The sequence below is a fragment of the Oncorhynchus kisutch genome, unplaced genomic scaffold, assembly GCF_002021735.2.
Source record: "Oncorhynchus kisutch isolate 150728-3 unplaced genomic scaffold, Okis_V2 Okis05a-Okis16b_hom, whole genome shotgun sequence".
Lineage (NCBI taxonomy): Eukaryota > Metazoa > Chordata > Actinopteri > Salmoniformes > Salmonidae > Oncorhynchus > Oncorhynchus kisutch.
In genome coordinates, this window is record NW_022261982.1 from 1,448,826 (window position 1) to 1,465,942 (window position 17,117).

Genomic DNA, 17,117 nt, shown 5'->3' on the forward strand with positions numbered 1-17,117 from the left:
TATAATAACCTATATAATATAATCTATATACTATAATATAACTTATATAATATAACCTAAATAATATAATCTATATACTATAATAACCTATATAATATAATCTATATACTATAATATAACTTATATAATATAATCTATATACTATAATAACCTATATAATATAATCTATATACTATAATAACCTATATAATATAATCTATATACTATAATAACCTATATAATATAATCTATATACTATAATAACCTATATAATATATATAATATCATATATATAATATCATATAGCTTATATAATGTAGCCTATATAATATATATACTATAACCTATATAATATATATACTATAATATAACTTATATAATATATATACTATAATATAACTTATATAATATAACCTATATAATATATATACTATAATATAACATATAATATAGCCTATATAGCCTATTTAATATATATATATATACACAGTATACTATAATATAGCCTATATAATATATATATACTATAATATAACTTATATAATATAACCTATATAATATATATACTATAATATAACTTTTATAATATAACCTATATAATATATATACTATAATATAACATATAATATAGCCTATATAGCCTATTTAATATATATATATATACAGTATACTATAATATAGCCTATATAATATATATATACTATAATATAACTTATATAATATAACCTATATAATATATATACTATAATATAACTTATATAATATAACCTATATAACCTATATAATATAACCTATGTAATATATATATACTATAATATAACTTATATGATATAGCCTATATAATATATATACTATAATATAACTAATCTAATATATCTAATATTACCCATATAATACATATATACTATAAAATAACCTATATAATATATAAAATATCATATAACCTATCAAATATATATACTATAATATAGCTTATATAATATAGCCTATATAATATATATTATATAACCCATATAATATATATACTATAATATAACTTATATAATATAGCCTATATAATATATATACTATAATATAACTTATATAATATAACCTATATCATATATATACTATAATATAACCTATATAATATATATACTATAATATAACTTATATAATATAACCTATATAATATATATAATATAATATAACCTATTTAATATATATACAGTATACTATAATATAGCTTATATAATATAGCCTATATAGTATATATACTATAATATAACTTATATAATATACATACTATAATATAACTTATATAATATATATACTATAATATAACTTATATAATATAACCTATATAATATATAGGTTATATATAGGTTATATAATATATAGGTTATATATAACCTATATTATACCTATATATAATGTAATATAATGTAATATATATATATACTATAATATAACTATACTATAATGATATAGCCTATATAATATATATAAAATAACCTATAAAATACATATATACTATAAAGTAACTTGTATAATATAACCTATTTAATATATATACAGTATACTATAATATAGCTTATATAATATAACCTATATAATATATATACTATAATATAACTTATATAATATATATACTATAATATAACCTATATAATATATATACTATAATATAACTTATATAATATATATACTATAATATAACCTATATAATATATATACTATAATATAACCTATATAATATATATACTATAATATAACCTATATAATATATATACTATAATATAACTTATATAATATATATACTATAATATAACCTATATAATATATATACTATAATATAACCTATATAATATATATACTATAATATAACCTATATAATATATATACTATAATATAACTTATATAATATATATACTATAATATAACCTATATAATATATATAATATAATATAACCTATATAATATATATACTATAATATAACTTATATAACATAACCTATATAATATATATAATATAACCCATATAATATATATAATATAATATAACCTATATAATATATATACTATAATATAACCTATATAATATATATACTATAATATAACTTATATAATATAACCTATATAATATATATACTATAATATAACTTACATAATATAACCTATATAATATATATACTATAATATAACCTATATAATATATATACTATAATATAACTTATATAATATAACCTATATAATATATATACTATAATATAACTTACATAATATAACCTATATAATATATATACTATAATATAACCTATATAATATATATACTATAATATAACTTATATAATATAGCCTATATAATAGCTCCCCGGTGTGTTTGGATGGTTTAATGAGGCACGGTTTGTTCCAGCAGTTGTCACACGTTTTATATCTCTCTTCAAGAGCTCCATCCAATCCACATAACACTTGCTTCATCAGCTTTCAGAATGCAATTAAGAAAGGAAGGAAGCATTTTGTGGTTTGCAGTGCTTTTATAATGACCTGCCTGCTATCTCCCCAACCGAGCTGCTGAAGAACAGAAAGGTACATTACCATAATAAAGCAAATGGGATGACGTGTGTCAGCAGGTGAAGATATATTTAGGAGGACTAGCCCCCTCTTCCTCCTGGGGCCAGCCTTCTTTGGTGTTACTCTGATGTTGTCCATAAGGAATTCACTACTCAACTACTTAACATACCAGAGGCCATTCTTATCTTTAGAGGCTAGCTGAGTGGTAGGTAACAGAGGACATTCTTATCTTTAGAGGCTAGCTGAGTGGTAGGTAACAGAGGTCATTCTTATCTTAGAGGCTAGCTGAGTGGTAGGTAACAGAGGCCATTCTTATCTTTAGAGGCTAGCTGAGTGGTAGGTAACAGAGGCATTCTTATCTTTAGAGGCTAGCTGAGTGGTAGGTAACAGAGGCCATTCTTAACTTTAGAGGCTAGCTGAGTGGTTGGTAACAGAGGCATTCTTATCTTTAGAGGCTAGCTGAGTGGAATGCAACAGAGGCATTCTTATATTTAGAGACTAGCTGAGTGGTAGGCAACAGAGGCCATTCTTATCTTTAGAGGCTAGCTGAGTGGTAGGCAACAGAGGCATTCTTATATTTAGAGGCTAGCTGAGTGGTAGGCAACAGAGACCATTATTATCTTTAGAGACTAGCTGAGTGGTAGGCAACAGAGGCCATTCTTATCTTTAGAGGCTAGCTGAGTGGTAGGCAACAGAGGCATTCTTATATTTAGAGGCTAGCTGAGTGGTAGGCAACAGAGACCATTATTATCTTTAGAGGCTAGCTGAGTGGTAGGCAACAGAGGCCATTATTATCTTTAGAGGCTAGCTGAGTGGTAGGTAACAGAGGCCATTCTTATCTTTAGAGGCTAGCTGAGTGGTTGGTAACAGAGGACATTCTTATATTTAGAGGCTAGCTGAGTGGTTGGTAAGAAAGCCCATTCTTATCTTTAGAGGCTAGCTTTGTGGTGGGTAACAGAGGTACAAGGTGTGTACTTATCACTCACATCCAACTCATTCCCCAAAACAGGTTCGCATTTCCCCTATCCTCCCCTCTCCTCTAGCCCCATCCTCCCCTCTCCTCTAGCCCCATCCTCCCCTCTCCTCTAGCCCCATCCTCCTCTGCCCTCTAGCCCCATCCCCCCCCTTTCCTCTAGCCCATCCTCCCCTCTCCTCTAGCCCCATCCTCCTCTGCCCTCTAGCCCCATCCTCCCCTCTCCTCTAGCCCATCCTCCTCTCTCCTCTAGCCCCATTCTCCTCTCCCCTCTAGCCCCATCCTCCTCTGTCCTTCCTCTCCTCCTCTGTCCTGTCCTGTCCTCTCTTCCTCTGTCCTTTCCTCTAGCCCCATCCTCCACTCTCATCTGTCCTTTCCTCTCCTCTAGTTCCATCCTCCTCTGTCCTTTCCTCTAGCCCCATGCTCCTCTGCCCTCTCCTCTAGCCCCATCCTCCTCTGTCCTTTCCTCTCCTCCTCTGTCCTCTCCTCTAGCCCCATCCTCTGCTCTCATCTGTCCTTTTCTCTCCTCTAGTTCCATCCTCCCCTCTCTTCTGTCATTTCCTCTCCTCTCTCCTCTGTCCTTTCCTCTCCTCTAGCCCCATCCTCCCCTCTCCTCTGTCCTTTCCTCTCCTCTGTCCTTTCCTCTCCTCTAGCCCCATCCCCTCCTCTAGCCCCATCCTCTCCTCTGTCCTTTCCTCTCCTCTAGCCCCATCCTCCCCTCTCCTCTCCTCTCCTCTAGCCCCATCCTCCCCTCTCCTCTCCTCTCCTCTAGCCCCATCCTCTCCTCTCCTCTGTCCTTTCCTCTCCTCTCGCCCCATCCTCTCCTCTCCTCTGTCCTTTCCTCTCCTCTAGCCCCATCCTCTCCTCTTTCCTCTCCTCTGTCCTTTCCTCTCCTCTAGCCCCATCCTCCCCTCTCCTCTGTCCTTTCCTTTCCTCTAGCCCCATCCTCCCCTCTCCTCTGTCCTTTCCTCTCCTCTAGCCCCATCCTCTCCTCTGTCCTTTCCTCTCCTCTAGCCCCATCCTCCCCTCTCCTCTGTCCTTTCCTTTCCTCTAGCCCCATCCTCCCCTATCCTCTGTCCTTTCCTCTCCTCTGTCCTTTCCTCTCCTCTAACCCCATCCTCTCCTCTGTCCTTTCCTCTCCTCTAGCCCCATCCCCCCCTCTGTCCCTTCCTCTCCTGTAGCCCCATCCTCCCCTCTCCTCTCCTCTGTCCTTTCCTCTCCTCTAGCCCCATCCTCCCCTCTCCTCTGTCCTTTCCTTTCCTCTAGCCCCATCCTCCCCTCTCCTCTGTCCTTTCCTCTCCTCTAGCCCCATCCTCTCCTCTTTCCTCTCCTCTGTCCTTTCCTCTCCTCTAGCCCCATCCTCCCCTCTCCTCTGTCCTTTCCTCTAGCCCCATCCTCCCCTCTCCTCTGTCCTTTCCTGTCCTCTGTCCTTTCCTCTCCTCTAGCCCCATCCTCTCCTCTGTCATTTCCTCTCCTGTAGCCCCATCCTCCCCTCTCCTCTGTCCTTTCCTCTCCTCTAGCCCCATCCTCCCCTCTGTCCCTTCCTCTCCTGTTAGCCCCATCCTCCCCTCTCCTCTCCTCTGTCCTTTCCTCTCCTCTAGCCCCATCCTCCCCTCTGTAATTTCCTCTCCTGTAGCCCCATCCTCTCCTCTCCTCTCCTCTCCTCTCCTCTCCTCTCCTCTCCTCTCCTCTCCTCTCCTCTAGCCCCATCCTCCCCTCTGTCCTTTCCTCTCCTCAAGCCATATCCTCCCCTCTCCTCTCCTCTAGCCTTAAAAACAAGAGAGGCAGATTTAGGTCTGGCCCACTCCCTCCCTCCCTCCCTCACACCGGCCAATTATAGTCCCGGGAGGCATGGATGCCTGACTCAGTCTCCTAGCAACCGGGTAAGGGATGAAACACAAGGAGGAGGCAGCTAGTGCAGCTGGCTGGATCTGGCATTGGCAGCACACGCCGCTGTGCCACAAGCCAATTACCACTCACGCTGGCAGAAGAGAATGCAGTTGCCTAGCAACCTGCACTGTAACGCTGTACATTCTTGATGGGGGTAGGGGGTGTGGTGGTTGTGAGGGGGGAGGCATAGTGGAGACAGCATCGATACAGGCTGAGACCAGTGCCTAGAGCACAGAAGATAACCACTCCAGCTACACACTCCTCCATTGATAGGCTATGGTTGCCTAGCAACACACACACACAACCCAGCCTCTCAGGTGGCTGAGTTGTGGTTAACTGCATTTCCTCCATTAGCTGGAGATGGACCGGGGTATCATGGTCTCTGAGGTCATTATGGGGGCACTGGGAAAGCACTTTACAGACCAGTACTACTCACTCCTACACGTTTACTGTTACACTAGTCAATGCTGGCTCCCTTTATATGAGCAGAGAGGGAGAGTGTGTGGGTGTGCGTGCATGTGTGTGAGAGAAAGGGAGAGATGGAGGAGACAGAGAGAGGAGGGGAGGAGGAAGGACAGAGAGGGAGAGTGTGGGTGTGTGTGAGAGAAAGGGAGAGAGAGAGAGCAGGGGAGGAGGCAGGACAGAGAGGGAGAGTGTGTGGGTGTGTGTGCATGTGTGTGAGAGAAAGGGAGAGATGGAGGAGACAGAGAGAGGAGGGGAGGAGGCAGGACAGAGAGGGAGAGTGTGGGTGTGTGTGAGAGAAAGGGAGAGATGGAGGAGACAGAGAGAGCAGGGGAGGAGGCAGGACAGAGAGGGAGAGTGTGTGGGTGTGTGTGCATGTGTGTGAGAGAAAGGGAGAGATGGAGGAGACAGAGAGAGGAGGGGAGGAGGCAGGACAGAGAGGGAGAGTGTGTGGGTGTGTGTGTGTGCATGTGTGTGAGAGAAAGGGAGAGATGGAGGAGACAGAGAGAGGAGGGGAGGAGGCAGGACAGAGAGGGAGAGTGTGTGGGTGTGTGTGCATGTGTGTGAGAGAAAGGGAGAGATGGAGGAGACAGAGAGAGGAGGGGAGGAGGCAGGACAGAGAGGGATGTGTTTTACTCTTCCCCTCTTCAAAATCGAATTGCACAATTCCTTATCTGCGTTCAAACCTCCATTCATAAAACTCACTGCAGGGACGTGTAATTTCCACAAAGTCTGCTTGATTCCAGCTCTATTGTTAATATCTTCTCTGTCAGTCATTTATGGGAATAACAAGTGAAGAAAAGAGGGGTTTGAGTAACACCGTCTCTTAAGTCATGTCCTGATGATTGAACGAGTGGAGGCCCATGGCACTATGTCTCAGACTGAAGTGTTTCTACCTCTCCTCCTCAGTGCTCGGTCCCTGTCTTGGTGCTGTCAGTGGCTAAAGTAACTATTTCAGATAGCTATAACAGTGACCCTGTGCTTTGAGAGCCAGCATGTCACGTAACAGTACAGGTGGACTGAGATGTTTCTACCTCTCCTCACTCTGTCACTGTCTTGGTGCTAAAACAACTGTTCCAGCTATATCTCTCACTCTCTTTCACGTGTTCCAGCTATATCCCTCACTCTCTTTCACGTGTTCCAGCTATATCCCTCACGCTCGTTCACGTGTTCCAGCTATATCTCTTACTCTCTTTCACGTGTTCCAGCTATATCCCTCACTCTCTTTCACGTGTTCCAGCTATATCCCTCACACTCGTTCACGTGTTCCAGCTATATCCCTCACGCTCGTTCACGTGTTCCAGCTATATCCCTCACGCTCATTCACGTGTTCCAGCTATATCCCTCACTCTCTTTCACGTGTTCCAGCTATATCCCTCAAGCTCGTTCATGTGTTCCAGCTATATCCCTCACTCTCTTTCACGTGTTCCAGCTATATCCCTCACGCTCATTCACGTGTTCCAGCTATATCCCTCACGCTCGTTCACGTGTTCCAGCTATATCCCTCACGCTCGTTCACGTGTTCCAGCTATATCCCTCACGCTCGTTCACGTGTTCCAGCTATATCCCTCACGCTCGTTCACGTGTTCCAGCTATATCCCTCACGCTCGTTCACGTTCCAGCTATATCCCTCACGCTAGTTCACGTGTTCCAGCTATATCCCTCACGCTCATTCACGTGTTCCAGCTATATCCCTCACGCTCGTTCACGTGTTCCAGCTATATCCCTCACGCTCGTTCACGTGTTCCAGTTATATCTCTCACTCTCTTTCACGTGTTCCAGCTATATCCCTCACGCTCGTTCACGTGTTCCAGCTATATCCCTCACGCTCATTCATGTGTTCCAGCTATATCCCTCACTCTCCTTCACGTGTTCCAGCTATATCCCTCACGCCCGTTCACGTGTTCCAGCTATATCCCTCACGCTCATTCACGTGTTCCAGCTATATCCCTCACTCTCTTTCACGTGTTCCAGCTATATCCCTCACTCTCATTCACGTGTTCCAGCTATATCCCTCACTCTCATTCACGTGTTCCAGCTATATCCCTCTCTCTTTCACGTGTTCCAGCTATATCCCTCTCTCTTTCACGTGTTCCAGCTACATCCCTCACTCTCTTTCACGTGTTCCATCTATATCCCTCACTCTCTTTCACGTGTTCCAGCTACATCCCTCTCTCTTTCACGTGTTCCAGCTATATCCCTCACTCTCTTTCACGTGTTCCAGCTATATCCCTCACTCTCTTTCACGTGTTCCAGCTATATCCCTCACTCTCTTTCACGTGTTCCAGCTATATCCCTCACTCTCTTTCACATGTTCCAGCTATATCCCTCACTCTCTTTCACATGTTCCAGCTATATCCCTCACTCTCTTTCACGTGTTCCAGCTATATCCCTCACTCTCTTTCACGTGTTCCAGCTATATCCCTCACTCTCTTTCACATGTTTCAGCTATATCCCTCACTCTCTTTCATGTGTTTCATTGACCACATACTACTCAAAATGCAAGACCGATGCATAGCTTCATTCTAAATGGGAAGCTAGTGTGGATATTGGAGCAGACCAGTTGAGGCTGTAGAACTGACATGGAGCGTTAGATTCCGGGTCCATTCCATTTCAATTCAGGAAGTGAACTAAAATTCAAATTCAAATTCTCCTCAATGCCTTTCAATAAGATTTTTTGTGTTGTTGTAATCATTTGAATTGGTTTGGTTTACTTTTTGAATTGACTAGAATTTAAATGGGATTGACCACAAACCTGGTAATAATACAGGTGTTTGAGAAGTGCCAGATTTAGCCTATAGAAAGAGTACGTAGAGGCAGACTAAAATAAACTGGGAAACCACGGCTTATCCAGGTCAATCCATCAATCACAGGGCAGTTAGTCACTCAGCGGACAGTTTCCTGACAGAGGTGTGAGTGGTTTGGGATTGAGATTGAGGAGAGTGAGAATTATGGCCATTTCCGCCTCTGGAAATCTGCTGAGGAAGTAGTGTGGTAACCTTGGGAAAGAATACTGATAGCAGAGTATACTGAGGGCCCTGGCAGCGCTGAACAGTACTGAAGTACTCATTTAGGCTGCTGGTGCCAGCACTCTAAGTTTAGGTGGTAATTATATTTAGGGCCAATATTCTGTAATTGGTACTCAAGCAGTTGAACATTTGAGGAGCCAGTGAGCACTGGCCCAGGGTCAGGGTGAGGGTTAGGGTGAGGGTCAGGGTGAGGGTTAGGGTCAGGGTGAGGGTCAGGGTTAGGGTCAGGGTGAGGGTTAGGGTCAGGGTGAGGGTCAGGGTTAGGATTAGGGTGAGGGTGAGGGTCAGGGTTAGGGTTAGGGTGAGGGTCAGGGTTAGACGAGGAAGAGGATGAAGAGGGTTAGGGTGAGGGTCAGGGATAGATGAGGAAGAGGGTTAGGGTTAGGGTTAGACGAGGAAGAGGATGAAGAGGGTTAGGGTGAGGGTCAGGGTTAGATGAGGAAGAGGATGAAGAGACTGAGTAGGGTTAGGGTCAGGGTTAGGGTTAGACGAGGAAGAGGATGAAGAGGCTGAGTAGGATTAGGGTTAGACGAGGAAGAGGATGAAGAGGCTGAGTAGGAGGTAGAGGATGATAAAGAAGATCTGGTCTTTAACTGATAAATGAGGCTCCATTAACAGAAAAGGCCATGATGAGTACCAGGTATGATTAAAGAGAACCTGAGCTAAAAGTAAGAAACATGAAACATGGACGAGGGATGTCTAAGAAGGTAAGGTATGATGTGTGGTAGTTCTGATGGTGTTGGTCTGGTGGTCTAGTCTGTCTGAGAGCTCGCCCTGCCTGTTAACGACTCAGATGATCTACCTCTTTGATAAATGATACTTATGTTTTCAGATTAAGTCACTTTCCCTGGGATGAAGTGAGCAGTATTTCCCTGGGATGAAGTGAGCAGTATTTCCCTGGGATGAAGTGAGCAATATTTCCCTGGGATGAAGTGAGCAGTATTTCCCTGGGATGAAGTGAGCAGTATTTCCCTGGGATGAAGTGAGCAGTATTTCCCTGGGATGAAGTGAGCAGTATTTCCCTGGGATGAAGTGAGCAGTATTTCCCTGGGATGAAGTGAGCAGTATTTCCCTGGGATGAAGTGAGCAGTATTTCCCTGAGAAAAAGTGAGCAGACCCCTCCTGTCTCAGCCTCCAGTATTTATGCTGCAGTAGTTTATGTGTCGAGGGGCTGGGGTCAGTTTGTTATATCTGGAGTACTTCTCCTGTCTTATCCGGTGTCCTGTGTGAATTTAAGTATGTTCTCTCTAATTCTCTCTTTCTCTCTTTCTTTCTCTCTCTCGGAGGACCTGAGCCGTAGGACCATGTCTCAGGACTACCTGACATGATGACTCCTTGCTGTCCCCAGTCCACCTGGCCGTGCTGCTGCTCCAGTTTCAACTGTTCTGCCTGCGGCTATGGAATCCTGACCTGTTCACCGGACGTGCTACCTGTCCCAGACCTATTATTTGACCATGCTGGTCATTTTTGAACATTTGAACATCTTGGCCATGTTCTGTTATAATCTCCACCCAGCACAGCCAGAAGAGGACTGGCCACCCCTCATAGCCTGGTTCCTCTCTGGGTTTCTTCCTAGGTTCTGGCCTTTCTAGGGAGTTTTTCCTAGCCAACGTGCTTCAACACCTGCATTGCTTGCTGTTTGGGGTTTTAGGCTGGGTTTCTGGACAGCACTTTGAGATATCAGCTGATGTACGAAGTGCTGTATAAATACATTTCGTTTGATTTGATATTTCCCTGAGAAAAAGTGAGCAGTATTTCCCTGAGCAAAAGTGAGCAGTATTTCCCTAATATTAATTTCCTATCACATACTTAATTAAGCTTGCCTAGTGCAGTGGGATGGAACAGAATAGTCCCAAAAGTGCCGTCCATTTGGTATTCAAGGCAGGCTCAATCTGATGCTCAAAGTATCTGAAATAAAAACCAATGCAATTTCGACTGTGCTGTAGACTGCAGAGTAGTGTTGATGAGTGTCTGTCACCTGTGTGTGTCCTCTGGTGGGCCTTGAGATGGGAGCTCTTGGTGTAGACCTTCCTGCAGCCGTTAAACTGGCAGCGGTGGACCCTCTTCTTGTTCTCAGAGATACCCCCCCACGCCCATCACACACGTGCCCCCCTGCTCGCCGTCGCTGTGCCCGCCTGTGGTGTCACGCCTTGTGGGCAGTGGTGGCGCGTCTGTCGCTGCCAGCATGGCGGAGCTCAGCCCCACCTTCCTCGCCACCAGTTTGAGAGTGAGCGTGCCGTCCGCGGACGCCGTCAGAGTCTGGTGGGGGTCGGGCTTGACCAGGTGGCGTCCCAGCTCCGGGGACGAGGGCGGAGTCAGGGAGGTGACGGCGCTCAACTGGGCTGGGTGTACCCCTCCCCCTCCAGACCCTAACCCCATCCCGTCTCTAAGTTTGGCAGACTTCAAGGCCCCAGAGAGGTGCTTCCGAGAGGGGCAGAGCAGGGGCGGTAGAGTAGGGCTGGGGAGGAGAGGGTCTAGTAGTTCTTCTTCACTGTCCTCCTTCAGGTAGGCCGGGGTGAGCAGGCAGTCAAGCTCCTCGTCAAAGAGGTCCGACAGCCTCTTGGGCTCCGTCTGTAGATAACGCTCCAACTCCAGGCGTGTCTGATGGGAGAAGGGAGAGACAGGGGTCAGACTCACACATAAACCCTATGTCTTAACACTGATATACAGGTACTCCTATAGTGGTACTGCTATTCCCAGACTGGTGTACTCATAACCTTGGCTGAAGCACATGCTACATAGAATCACTACAGTGCAGATTTCAGTGGAATAATGGAATACTGTGCTGCTGATGGTGAACATCCCTCTAAAGCTGAGTGGATATTTCCTGTTCGGATTTGTTCACTAGATCACATCATTCAATTAAAACAACCTGACAACTCCCATAATTACTACACCAGTCAGAGCTGGGTGAAATGTGGAGCTCTCTCATCAACTGATATAATGTATCCAAGTGAGCGGGCAACTAAGGCAATTGATTGATGAATAGCTCACCCCTGATGCCCTTAATTTCCCTTCGTGCCCACCACAGGAGGTTGGTAGCACCATAATTGGGGAGGATGGGCTCGTGGTAATGACTGGAGCGGAATCAGAGGAATGGTATCAAATACATCAAACACATGGATGCCATTCCGTTTAATGCCGTCCTCCCCTCAGCAGCCTCCTGTGGAGCCCACTCCCATACCCTATCATTCTGTATGTCTTTGTGACTGTATACAGGTAGATCAGAGAAGGCACATCCCTGATTGGAAGATGAGTGACCACCCTGATTAGAAGCACCTGCTGCTCATTGGTTGTTCACCTGTGTTCCCTCCAAATGCTGTTGTGAATTAAAATGATTTGCACCTACACACTGAAGGCTGCCGAGCCGAAACGTCTGTGTACGCTGTCCCCTGATGCAGTGAAAATCCTTTAAAAAAACACATTTTATGCGACATCTTTTTGAGTGTGGACCCATCATACCTTTTTATATATATGGAGAAAGACTGCTGGTGTATTTTTAGAACCCCAGGGAGGATAGTAGATGGTGGAACCAGCCCCACATTACCAGGCCTGGCAGCTCTGCAGAGATGGCTCATTACACACAGATTGATTACAATGGCTGGAGTGGGGAGAGGAGCCCTGAACCGACTAACCTCTCTTTCTCTCTCTCGCTCTCTCTCTCACACACACACAAGCACAGGTCTCTCTTTATTGAGCACAGATAAGCCCCGCGTGCAGTTTTACAACCCTCAGATAGGGGAGAGGACAGATTTATTAAGTCATCAGTCTGGGGATTTCCTTCTGCTTTGGCCGTATGCTAAAATAACGGAATATTCCATCATGAACCACCTGCATTTACCTAGTAGACCAACTCCATCAGACAAAGCCTGGCTCTGTTCAAGAGGGGACGTGTTGGGTTGGAGATGTAGGGACGCAGTTCAGACGCTGTTCAGCACAGCAGTGCTCTCCGCACAAAACCATAAAGGCGTTTTGTCTGACGGCAGGGCCCCCTCCCTCCCTCCTCCTCTCTCTTTCTCTCTGATAGCTGTGAGTTGTGTTTGGCATGTAGAGGCTAAAGTACTCTGACAGTGGCAATGGGAGAAAACAGCCCTGCCGCCGGGCCTTATACAAACCATTTCAACTGAGCCAGAGGAGAATGACAGACAGCTCCATTATGGAGGTGGAGGGTGTACAGACGGCATCCATCTGACAGATGAAGTTCATATAACTCTTGTTTCTGTGTTCTGCACTCTAAAAATACTACAGTTCTTTATTATTTGTATCTGTTGCTAGGTGATACTTTTTTTGGGGTGGGGGGGGCTGTTAAACTAATTTGCATATTAACGTAAAATTGTAAGCACCCCCAAGAGTGTGTCAATAGAGAAATGCTGCGGAAATGTCTTTCTTACCTGTTATAATGGGGACTTATTTTAAGATGCTTTAAAAAAATAACCTTTTCCGTGGTTTTACTGCTCCTTTGATTGCTGCGGGTCATTGTAAAATGTAATTGGAATGAACTGAATTTACGAGAGAGGCAATTTAAGTGTTGGCGACATTAAGAAGTGATAAGAAAATGGTATGCTTCAATCTTCACTGAATTCAAAAGGGAGAACAATCATCGATACAGCCATTGGTCACTGTCTGAGTCTGCTAACACTAGTGAGCTCAATATGCTCATGCAGTGTATAGTTCATGATGTAGACATGTTCAGCTTTCATGATTCATTTCAAGCTATTGCCCTCCCTCCCTCCCTCCCTCCCTCCCTCCCTCCCTCCCTCCCTCCCTCCCTCCCTCCCTCCCTCCCTCCCTCCCTCCCTCCCTCCCTCCCTCCCTCCCTCCCTCCTCATGGGGTTATGAGTAAAGAGAGAGGGGGAAGTAAAATGGACGAGGAAGAGAGACGGCTGAAGAGGGAGGAGGGGAAAAGAGATGGAGAGAGAGAGACATGAGGGACAGAAATGAGGTATGGAAGAGAAACAGATGGATGAAGGAGGGGCTGAGGAAAACCGAGAATAACCGGGGGTGCGAAGGTGTGAAAAAAGGGGAGACCGAGAGGGAGCGAGGGTGTGAAAAAATGGGAGGCCGAGAGCGAGAGAGGGAACGAGGGCTTGCCTTGGCTCTCACAGTGGGAAGTAAAACCAATCCTGGGCCTGTGACATTCACCGTAACGGTATCCTCACAGCAGGCTAACTAACATACGTCCAGGAGCCTTGCACTCTGAATCCTCACCTCAGGCAAAGGAGAGATGAGACTGCACTCTGAATACCCACCTCAGGGAAAGGAGAGATGAGACTGTACTCTGAATCCTCACCTCAGGGAAAGGAGAGATGAGACTGCACTCTGAATACCCACCTCAGGGAAAGGAGAGATGAGACTGCACTCTGAATACCCACCTCAGGGAAAGGAGAGATGAGACTGCACTCTGAATACCCACCTCAGGGAAAGGAGAGATGAGACTGCACTCTGAATACCCACCTCAGGGAAAGGAGAGATGAGACTGTACTCTGAATACCCACCTCAGGGAAAGGAGAGATGAGACTGCACTCTGAATACCCACCTCAGGGAAAGGAGAGATGAGACTGTACTCTGAATACCCACCTCAGGGCAAGGTGGGATGAGACTACACTGTAGCGGTTCCGTATCAGTAAGTATAGGTCTCTAACCAGTACAGCCAGAAGAGGACTGGTCTCCCCTGAGACTGGTTCCTCTCTAACCAGTACAGCCAGAAGAGGACTGGTCTCCCCTCTGAGACTGGTTCCTCTCTAACCAGTACAGCCAGAAGAGGACTGGTCTCCCTGAGACTGATTTCTCTCTACCCGGTACAGCCAGAAGAGGACTGGTCTCCCCTCTGAGACTGATTTCTCTCTACCTGGTATGCTGATGTAAAAGGGCTTTATGAACACATTGGAGTATTGAATGTGAGTGTAGGTCAGTGATGTCAGGTGATCAGTGTTGAGGAGGAGACTGTTGCCAGTGGAGAGGTTTAAAAGCATTATGATTGGTGTGAGATAAGCGTGGGCTAGAAGGACTTTCCACCATATTTCTTACAACTTCCTTTTAAAACCCAGGAAGGGAAGTGAACAGTGCACCACACTAGTCAAGGGGTTAGAGAATTGGGATGCAGACAGGGGGTCTGAGGAGTTTATTGGAAGGTAGAAGATGGAGAGAAGATGGAGGGCTGGGAGAGACAGCAGACTCTTTCTCTCACTAAAGGAATGTTGTTCAAGAGGAGTGATTCAGAATTTTCTTCACTTGTCTGTGTATCTTTCTCTGCAATGTGTGTGGTCTTCCTGTCTTTGTCAGGTTTAAAAGCAGTGCTCTGGCATCCCTCGGAGGCTGATTTCTCCCAAAGGGCAAGATGGGGCGGCAGGTAGCCTAGTGGTTAGAGCGTTGGACTAGTACCGAAAGGTTGCAAGATCGAATCCCTGAGCTGACAAGGTAAAAATCTGTTGTTCTGCCCTGAACAAGGCAGTTAACTCACTGTTCCTAGGCCATCATTGAAATAAGAATTTGTTCTTAACTGACTTGCCTAGTTAAATAAAGGTAAAATAAAAGATAAAGAGGACTTAACAGGCCACTTGGACTGACAGAGTAATTGACTGACATGGATCTAAAAAGTCAACATGGATCGTCTCCACACAAAGATGTCTTTAAGTCTCTCAGGTTTAAAGCAGACTCCTTTTCTATGCATGACTTAAAAGAAAAGAGAAACCCTCTTTGGACCGCCAAGTGGGAGCGGAACTGAGGAGAAGTTATCCAATGACCTACTGCACAAGCAAAGTTGTCCAAAGACGGATCTTTCCACTCCAACCTGGCGGCCCATTTAGTGCTAACAGTGAAGACATGCCCACAGCCAACAGTTGGATTCAGCCATGACCCTGTCTGAGTCAGCATGTTGGGCAAACAAACGTTCGTGATATGACATTTGCTGCCATGATAACAAAGCCTTTGGCGGAGCTGAGCTGTGTGTTAGTGAGTTAGTCACCAAGCCACCAGGGATATTATTTATGGCTGGAGAACTGACCTGTTTCTCTCTGCCCCGTGGCAAAATGTGTTGAACAAACCCCTCAATGGCTATCTAGTATTCTTATGCTTGGCTCTCTCCAATACTAGTTTTTGTTTCCTTTCTCACACCAGCTAGTCAGTGGTTTACCCAGACAGAGTGAGTCATGTGTCACACGCTGAGTGAGAGCAGCTCAGAATAGCAGAGTGAAATAGGCAGCGAGAACAAAACACCACAGAGCCAATCGTCAGGCTGGGGTGAACGATACAGATAACAACGTTGTTCCCCTATATATATCCCTATCTAACTGATACATATAGTAGCGTATCCGGCCTCTGTCTTAGCCTCTACCACTGCAGTACAACTGTTACATCATCTATCTCAACACAGCCTTCCCCCACTATTAATTCCCACCACATGGGCACCCACTAGTGCCCTCCATGCAGATAGCAAGCCTGCCAACACAGGCTATCCCTCCTCTCGCCCCTTTAGCATCCCCCCTCAGCCCAGCACACAGCATGTCATTAGTATCAAAGTGCTAGCTAAGCTACCACCCACAGTTGGCTGCCTGGCTAACTGCTGGAGAGGCTGGTAAAAACACAGGTTAGCCTATAAAAAACACAGAATTCATAGACCCCTGACTTGAGGCCAGAACACCAGACACTTAAGTGAGATAAGGTGGATATGGGTCATTAATGTTGTGAAGATTAATCCTGTTGCTTCTGTGCAATTATTTGCCTGTTAGTGGCCACGCCTGTAGTGGCCAGCCTGTTAGTGGCCAGCCTGTTAGTGGCCAGCCTGTTAGTGGCCAGCCTGTTAGTGGCCAGCCTGTTAGTGGCCAGCCTGTTAGTGGCCAGCCTGTTAGTGGCCAGCCTGTTAGTGGCCAGCCTGTTAGTGGCCAGCCTGTTAGCTTGCACGATTCTTGCCATTCTCCTTGGACCTCTCATCAACGAGCTGTTTTCACCCACAGGACTGCCGCTGACTGGATGTTTTTTGTTTGTCGCACCATTTTCGGTGAACCCTAGAGAGTCCGTGGGAGAGAGCCATTTTCGGTGAACCCTAGAGAGTCCGTGGGAGAGAGCCATTTTCGGTAAACCTAGAGAGTCCGTGGGAGAGAGCCATTTTCGGTGAACCCTAGAGAGTCCGTGGGAGAGAGCCATTTTCGGTGAACCCTAGAGAGTCCGTGGGAGAGAACCATTTTCGGTGAACCCTAGAGAGTCCGTTGGAGAGAACCATTTTCGTGAACAGG

At 44.5% G+C, this 17,117-nt stretch overlaps 1 pseudogene; it reads right to left on the reverse strand.

Moving 5' to 3' along the window:
* Positions 1-17,117, reverse strand: part of LOC109886554 (Krueppel-like factor 7) — a 47,761-nt pseudogene that overhangs the window by 6,697 nt on the left and 23,947 nt on the right.